Genomic DNA, 9,636 nt, shown 5'->3' on the forward strand with positions numbered 1-9,636 from the left:
GTGCAGGAGGCAGCTGATGGATGTTTCTCTCTCATCGATGTTTCTAACTTTCTATTCCTCTCCCTTCCTCTCTGTAAAAACTCAATAAAATATATTTTTAAAAAAATGTATTTGGTCATGCATGTGTGGGTTTGTGTTTGAAAACACCATTCTGTTCTATTAATCTGTGTATTTGTATGCAAATACTACATTATCTTCAGTATGGTGGCTTTATAGTGAGTATTAAAATTAGATAATATACTTCCTCTAAGTTTATTATACTTTTCAAGATTTATTTTATTATTTTAGGTCCTTTGTTTTTTAATACTATTTAAATCAATTTGTTAATTTCTACAAAAAAATCTTGTTCAGATTTTTGAAGGGATGACATTGAATCTAAAGATACATTTGTATTAAATTAAGATCTTAATCATAAACCTTCCAATTCATGAACATGGTGTATGTCTTCACTTATTTAGGCCTTCTTTAATATATGTAAATGTTGAATAGTTTTCATATGGAGATCTTGGATATTGTTAAAAATATTGCTGAATATATTATGTTTTTAATGTTACTATAAATGGTAGTGTTTCTTCACTATATTCCCACCTGTTTATTGCTGGTATATATAAATTAAATTTATTTTTGTCTACTGACTTTCTATTCTTAAATCTATCTGAAATCACTTTTTCTTTTAAGTAGTTTCTATATGATTTTAAAACATGTAAATAGTAATATAATCACCACTGCAATCAAGAGTGTTACTAACTATGTATACAGTACTGTCTATGTCATCAACAAGAATATCTACCTCTTGCTACCTGCCTTCTTAAAAAATAGTTATCCCCTGTCCTCTAGACATCCCTAATCTCTGGCAATCATTAACCTGTTTTCTATGTCCATAGTGTTATAATTTGGAAAATGTTATATAAATGAAATCATACAGTCTTGTGACCTTTTGAGATATTTTGTAGGCAGATATTTTGAGAACTATTTAAGTTGTATATATAGATTGTTTTGTTACTTTTTATTGTTGAGAATAGTAGTTCCCTCTTATCTGCAGCTTCACTTTCCACAGTTTTAGTTACCTATGTTCTACCTTGGTCTGAAAATATTAAATGGGAAATCATAAGTTTTAAATTGTGTGCCCTTCGGAGTGGCTTGGTGAAATCGTGTGCCATTCCCCCTGCACATGAATCCTCTCTTTCTCCAGTGCATCCATGTTGTGTGTACTACCCGTTGTTAGTCACATAGTAGCCATCTTGGTTATCAAATTGGTTATCAGGGAGACTCCACATTCACACAAATTTTATTACAGTACATTGTTATAATTGTTCTATTTTATTATTAGTTAATATTGTGAACTTTTTACTGTGCCTAATTTCTAAACTACACATTATCATAGATATGTATGTATAAAAAAAACCATAGTAGATATAGGGTTTGGTAGCATCTACAGTTTCAGGCATCCAGTGGGGGTATTGGAACATCTCCTCCAAAGATAAGGGGGCATAGATACAACATTTTGTTTAATCATTTACCTAGTAGGAGACATTTTGATTGCTTCCAGTTATTTTTCCCGTTGCAAATAAGGCTGCTATGAACATTTGTGTACAGGTTTTGGTTTGAATATAAATTTTCATTTATCTGGAAAAGATGCCCAGCAGGGTGATTCCTGAGTCATGTGATGAGTGAATGTTTAGCTTTTCACAGAAACTGCCAGACTTTTTCAGAATGGCTCTACCATTTCACAGTCTCATCAGCAATGTGTGAATGAGATATCCAGTTTTATCGCATCTTGGCCAGCATTTTACATAGTCACTGTTATGCTATTTTTGTTGTCTAATATATGTTTTATAATATCACATCATAGTCTTAATTTGTATTTCCTTAGTGACAAATGATGTGTAGGATTTTGTAATGACTTGTTTGTTTGTTTCCTTCCACATATCCCCTTTGGAGAAGTGTGTCTTCATATACTTTGCTTTTTTCCAATCAGGTTGTTTCCTTCTTACAGGTGAATTTTGAGGGTTCTTTATAAATTTTAGAAAAAAATCCTTGGTCATATGTGTCATTTGAAGCTTTCCCCCCATGCCCCCAGTATTTTTATCTTCTTAATAGAGTTGTTTGCAACATAAAAGTATTTAGTTTTAAAGATGTCCAATTTATCAGTTATTTTCCTTTCATGGATCATGTTTTTTGGTCATGTCTAAAAACTCTTCACCAAACCCTGGTTCTTAAAGATTTTCTCTTTTATTCTAAAAGTTTTATATTTGCATTAAATATGATCCATTTTGCGTTACCTTTGTATATGATGTGAGGTTTACATTGAGTTAGACTTGTATAAGATAGAGGGTTTTTGTTTGTTTTTTGTTTATGGTATATGAGGCAAAAACTATTTTTCCTCCATTGAATAGCGTTTGTACTATTGTCAAAAATCAGGTGACTATCCTTGTGTATTTTTTTTAATTCTCTCTTCTGTCCCATTGATAGTGCCAACACCTCTGTTGTGATTCGTACAGCTATACTCCAGTTTCAGCCACAAACTGCTTCATTTCACTATTTTAATTTCAAAATAAAAGGAAACATATTGGAAAAACAGGAAATCTTGAAGTTGGATAGAGAGATTCCTTCCGTTTTATTATTATTTTCCTTTTAAAATATCTATTCTAGCCGAAACCAGTTTGGCTCAGTGGATAGAGCGTCGGCCTGCAGACTCAAAGGTCCCAGGTTCGATTCCGGTCAAGGGCATGTACCTGGGTTGCGGGCACATCCCCAGTAGGAGATGTGCAGGAGGCAGCTGATCAATGTCTCTCTCTCATCGATGTTTCTAACTCTCTATCTCTCTCCCTTCCTCTCTGTAAAAAATCAATAAAATATATTAAAAAAAAATCTATTCTAGCCCTGGCTGGTTTTGCTTAATGGATAAAGCATTGGCCCACAGACTGAAAAGGGTCCCAGGTTTGATTCCGGTCATAACAGGCTCGATCCCGGCCCAGGTCAGGGATGGGTTCAGGAGGCAACCAATCGATGTGTCTCTCTCAAATTGATGTTTTTCTCTCTCTCCCCCTCCATTCCACTCTCTCTAAAAATCAGTAGGAAAAATATCCCTTCGGGGAGGATTAACAACAACAAAAAATCTATTCTAGTTTCTTTGCTTTCTGTAAACCTTCAGAATAATCTGAACTATATCTATAAAAAATCTTGCTGAAATTTTGATAGTAATTGCCTTAAACATACATCCACCTAATGAGATTTGACTTTAAAAGTTCATTTTGTATTTGCTCTGTTTTCCACACTCTTAGGAAATGATGTGTTTCTTACAAATAATTTTGTGCTGCAAATACGAATCTTATACTTCCTAAATTTCTAGCCGCTTGGCTTTGAAAAGCTCAGAGAACAGAAAGCCTCTTAAAATAATGACAGAGAATTATTGTAAAGTGTTAGTATTAATAGCAGTGTTGGAAATAAATTGAAAGTCCAAGGGAGGTGGTGGGGGAAACTATTTTTCACTGCTTTGATCTCACTGTTTCTGAAAAGAGTTAAAACTACTCTTAAAAGTCCTCAAGAAGAAAAGCTACATAGTCTGAAACTCTAGCAGCTTGTACCAGATTCCTAAAAGTTGTTTATTGAAAGGCTTTTGCTGACAAGAATATTTTCTCCCTCCTTAAAATTTTAACTCAAAATTCTATCCTGCTGAGTGGACTTCAATAGGAACTCAAAAATACAAATTCAGACTTATAAAAGAAACTATTCAAAAGAGGTACTCTATGAAGTGATTACGTCAAAGGAGTAAAGTTACTGAAAATACTGCAAGGTTTTTAATGTATTCCTCTTTCTTCTTCAAAAACCCTCTACACTTCCTAATTAGAAGTTAACAGAAAAGATTACATAACTGCCTTCAGAATGACCACCTGGGAAAAAAATCAATTGTATATTAAGAGCCACTTATTGTGGTATTTATTGCACATAAAATTTCTGAAATTATATACAAATTTTAATATTCTGTACATATTTCTGATAAACCTATTTGCACAACTACTGCTTTCAATTAAGTATTAAAGCAGAGTCTGCTTTAGTGTGTTTTCAGGTTTTTTAGGAGGATTGTGAGCTAAGTATAAGGTAACTACCTTTTAAAGATAGTTTCAAGATACATGATTTGAATATACACAATTTTCCCATAAAGGGAAACTGTTACAGTTCACAGAAATTCTTTTTCTGGGAACTTTATAACTGATAAAGGAAAATGTGGAGAGCATTGCCTTTTAGCAAATAAATAAATAAATAAATAAATAAATAAATAAATAAATAAATAAATATCTCCTGCTTCAACTGACATCTGGTAAGTGGGAAACTTGTCTGCCTTTGAGCAATGGAATCTCAACTTCAGTGAGTAGAGGTTATAGTGAATCCAAATCTTTTAAAATTCTCTCATTCTCATTCAGTATTCAGAAATCCATCACAGTAGAACTATTGTTGTTGGTGTTGCTCAAAAGCTTTACTAAATATGCATGCTGATATTTATGGGAGAAGTTAGTCATAGTCCTATTTCAGAAGAAACAGGAAGACAGTTTCTTCAAGCTGATGGAAATGAAGACTACCCAAGCTTTTATTTATTTTTATTGTGGTAAAGACATAACATCTATATTTTTAACCATTTTCAGTGAATATGGTTCAGTGGTGTTAAATATATCCACATTGTTGTGAACGAAATCTCCAGAACATTTTCATCTTGCGGGTCTGAACGTCTGTATCCATTAAACAATACCTCCACTTTCTCCTTTTCTCTAGCCCATGTAATCTACATTCTATTTTCTCTTTCCATGACTTTGATTATTGTAAATATCTTATATAAGTGGATATATAGAGTATTTGTCTGTTTGTGACTAACTTCACATAGCATAATGTCCTCAAGGCTGAAATATATATATATTGCACTGTACTATTTACTGGTCTGTCAGTGAACATTTGGATTGCTTCTGCCTCTTAGCTATTCTACATAGTGTTGCTCCAAAGCATTTATCTTGACTTTCTAACTTAATCTAATTGTTAGGCAAATATGGGAGACTATATTTAATTGACTAGGAGTTTTGTTTTGCTGTAGAACTAACCAAAATAGTAAATACAAATAAATGGATTTTAATAAAGGAGTTCAATTTCAATTTCAAGAAATTGAGAGAAATCAGAGAAAATACTTCAAGTGTCCTCTGTAAATTCCTAAGCCTTTGTTGCTGCTTATATGAATTTTATGTTTCAGTTAATACAACTAAGCAGAAAAATAACACCAAAAGTAGCCCCAGCCACACCAAGTATTTGCAAAAATATGGAGGAACTGGAATTCTCATATACTGCTAGTGAGAATGTAAAACAATATAACTGCTGTGGAAAATAGTTTGGCAGTTTCGTATAAAGTTAAACAAACATCTATTATATGACCCAGATATTCCACTTTTAGGTATCTGTCCAAGAGCAGTTAAACATATTTTTGTACAAAGGCTATACATAAATGTTCATGGCAGATTTGTATATAATAGCCTCAACTGGAAACAATCCAAATATTCATCAACAAGTGAATGTACACACAAATTGTGGCACAGCTGTTCAGTGGGGTACTATTCAGAAATAAAAAAGGAATATGTTATTGATATACACAATAACCTGGATAAATTATCAAATATTGAATATTTTAATATCAAAATCACTATAAGAATAAAAGAAACTGCAAAAAAATAGTACACCCTATATTATTCCATTTATATAAAATTCTAGAAAATGCAAACTAATATCTAGTGAGAGAAAGCAGATCAGTGATTGCCTGGGACAGGAGGGAAAGATGGATGGGATGCAAGGTGGCACAATGAAACCTTTAGATCAGTGATGGTGAACCTTTTGAGCTCGGCGTGTCAGCATTTTGAAAAACCCTAACTTAACTCTGGTGCCATGTCACATATAGAAATTTTTGATATTTGCAACAATAGTAAAACAAAGATGTATACTTTTGACATTTATTTTATATATTTAAATGCCATTTAACAAAGAAAAATCAACCAAAAATGAGTTCCCGTGTCACCTCTGACACGCGTGTCATAGGTTCGCCATCACTGCTTTGGATTGATAAATATCTTGATTGTGGTAAAGGGTTCACAAAAGTATACATTTGTCAAACTGGATAAAATTGAATACTTTAGCACTGGGCATTTAAAATAGGTTACATTAATTTTTAAAAAATCACTAATGCAAGAATTACTCCAAAAGCTCACTAAATACTTGTTGCATAAAACTTGAAACTTCATGGAGAATGTGTGTATTGAGAAGTATTAGTCCTGCAAACTATCAACATTTATTGATAACCTCTCTTATTTAAGGCCTTTATTAAAATAGTACAGAGTACAGCAAATAAAGTAACAGAGTCCTGACACAGACACACACATGTATAGAAAAGATGTATTTCAGTAGTGGACTTGCACATTATTGGAAGAGGATGATATATTTAATAAATATATAAAAAATTTATTTTCAGATGAATAAGAGACCAACCACAAACCTGTATAAATTTTATAAACAAATATGTATAAACAAGTATGTAATGATTACCTCAGGAAAGGAAAGTTTTCTTACAATATTAAAAGCATAAATCAAAAGGCAAGTGGAAGGACATTCAAATTTAAATCTGTGTAACATGGGGTATTATAAACAAATTGGGGGGGAAATATTGGAGATATATATCTCATATATATGTATATATCCCACAAAGAATTAAGATCTATGTAATATGAAAATATCACAAATGAATAAGAAATAGACAAAGAACTGGATGAAAATTAAATATGCAAGCAATTTACAAAAGAATAAAGGTGTAAAAAAGTAATTTCTTGCTATTATAGAAATGCAAGTTAAAACAAAAGTTATGTACATCAGACTGATCAAAAAAGTTTTAAATATGACAAAACTGAATGATGGCAAAGAATTCTCATGGACTCATAGTGAGAGGATAAATTTGTATGACCTCTTTGGAGAGTGACGTGGCAACATCAGATAACTTTTAAGATTTGTATATCTTAAAAATACAGAAATTTCATTTTGTGGCTTATACACTATGGAAACTCTCACACATATATTTAGTAAAATATTTACAATAATTTTCTTTTTGGTATTAGTTGTAATAGCCAAATGAGAAAAATCCTACATATCTAGTTACAGAATAAATAAATAAATTGTAATATTTTCACTGTCATTGAAAAAAATGAACTAGGAAATGTATCTATAAACATGAAGCTAAATAATATGGGCCTGTTAAAAAGAACAGTGGTAAAAATATAAGGTAAACATTAATGGGAACAATAAATGCTAAATTCACTATAGATGATAGTTACATCTAAAGGGAGACTGGGAAATTGCATTGAAGAGGGATATAGAGAGATTTTTCAACTGTATCTATATAGTTTGACTTCTTAAGAATAAATTTAAAGCAATTCAATTCAACATAGAAAACTTTAAATTGATCACAGTGAGTACAAACTCTTGAAAGTGTTCATAAAGCAACAACAAGAATGGAATAGGTTAGAAAATATCTGACTGTATTTTGATGTGATTTAAAATTCAATTTCTCCACCACCCACTCCTGTATCTATGTGGCTTGTTGCTTGATGTTATAAAAAGGAAAAATAAGCAGTGCAGGAAGCGTGGGTAGCTATGTTCTAGGGTATCCAGGTACACTCAGCCTTTAACCTTGATCAATTACTGAATGCTACAAATAATGAAGCATTTATACAAACCTAGTTTACTACTTACAATGAATTTTACAGGTTTAGGTTCACATGAAAGTTTGTGGCAGGTTTGAAGGACTTCTTGCTTTCTTTTTTTATATATATATTTTATGATTTTTTACAGAGAGGAAGGGAGAGGGATAGAAAGTTAGAAACATTGATGAGAGAGAAAAACATCAATTCATCTGCCTCCTGCACACTCCCCACTGGGGAGGTGCCCACAACCAAGGTACATGCCCTTGCCCAGAATCGAACCTGGAACCCTTCAGTCTGCAGGCTGATGTTCTATCCACTGAGCCAAACCAGCTAGGCACTTCTTGCTTTCTTAATACATTGTCTGATCATTTTTGGGTGGTAAACGTAAAGAGCATTTAAGCAGGACTCAGGAAACTATCTATATATATAAAAGCCTAAGTGACCAGCCGACCACCCAACCAACTGGCTGGTAGCTATGATGCATACTGACCTCCAGGGGGCAGACACTCAATGCAGGAAGGGAAACCACAGGCATGGAAACATGAACAGACTGATGAATCTCAGAGAGAAGGGAGGAGCAGGGAGGGCGGGAAGAGATTAACCAAAGGTCTTATATGCATACTAGAGGCCCGTTGCACGGATTCATGCACTGTTGGGGTCCCTCGGCCTGGCCTGTAGGGATAAGGCCAAAACCGGCTCTTTAACATCCCCTGAGGGGTCCCAGATTACAAGAGGGTGCAGGCCAAGCCAAGAGACCCCACTGGTGCACAAATCTGTGCACCAGCCTCTAGTGTTTAGTAATATTTTGACTTTGCTTAAACTCTCTGTACTTATCTTCCCCCATCCCCAAATTCAGAGTTTGAACTAGCTTCTGAATAACAGTCTTTACAGTTCTAAATCTTTCTAAAGATTTTCCATTTTAAAATTAATTCATATTGTTAGCCTAAAGGGGATCATTACAATTCTATCTGCTATGTTTACACCATTGCATTGTGACAAAACTTTAGGATGCCTAGCTTGGGGCCTCAGATATTGTTTGCTAACATTAATTCTCTGAAGACATAATTATATTTGGTTTATCAACTAAAGGCATGATCAGAGAACTTTATCAGAATACACTTTAAAATGTACTAATATACTTTCTTTTTTTTAGAAGTGTCAGAGATGAAAGAAAATTAGTAAAATGTATATAAAATCTCCCTCCTGTCAGAGCCTGGGGTGCGCTGCAGGACCTAGAGTCAAGACCCCACCCATCACCCTCATGCACTTTGAAAACACAGGAGAGCCCTAACCAGTTTGGCTCAATGGATAGAGCATCAGCCTGTGGACTCAAGGGTCCCAGGTTTGATTCCAGTCAGGGGCATGTACCTTGGTTGCAGGCACATCCCCAGTAGGGAGTGTGCAGGAGGCCGCTGATCAATGTTTCTCTCTCATTGATGTTTCTAACTCTCTATCCCTCTCCCTTCCTCTCTGTAAAAAATCAATAAAATATATTTGAGAAAACGCAGGAGACCCAGACCCTGTCGGCCCCACCCCCATTGGGTAAGACCTAGACCCAGCCGGCCCCACCCCCGTCAAGCCCCTCCAGGCAGGGGGCACAGCCTCAGGTCCCTAGCCCGGTGCCGGGGAGGGGTGTGTGGCCTGAAGTCCCCTGTCAAGCCCCGCCAGGCGAGGGATGTGACCTGAGGTCCCCGTCAAGCCCCACTGGGGAGAGGGCACAGCCTGAGGTCTCCTGGCCCAGAGCCGGGGCAGGGGTTCCCCATCAAGATCTGCTGGGCGGTGGGCATGGCCTGAGGTCTCCTGGCCCAGAGCTGAGGCGGGGGGCATGGCCTGAGGTCCCCCATCAAGCACAGTCTCAGGTCCCTGCTGAATGCTCATTAAGGCTTGTTACAGGAATTGGGCCTCCTCTGTGGGG

The sequence above is a fragment of the Myotis davidii genome, unplaced genomic scaffold, assembly GCF_000327345.1.
Source record: "Myotis davidii unplaced genomic scaffold, ASM32734v1 scaffold196, whole genome shotgun sequence".
Lineage (NCBI taxonomy): Eukaryota > Metazoa > Chordata > Mammalia > Chiroptera > Vespertilionidae > Myotis > Myotis davidii.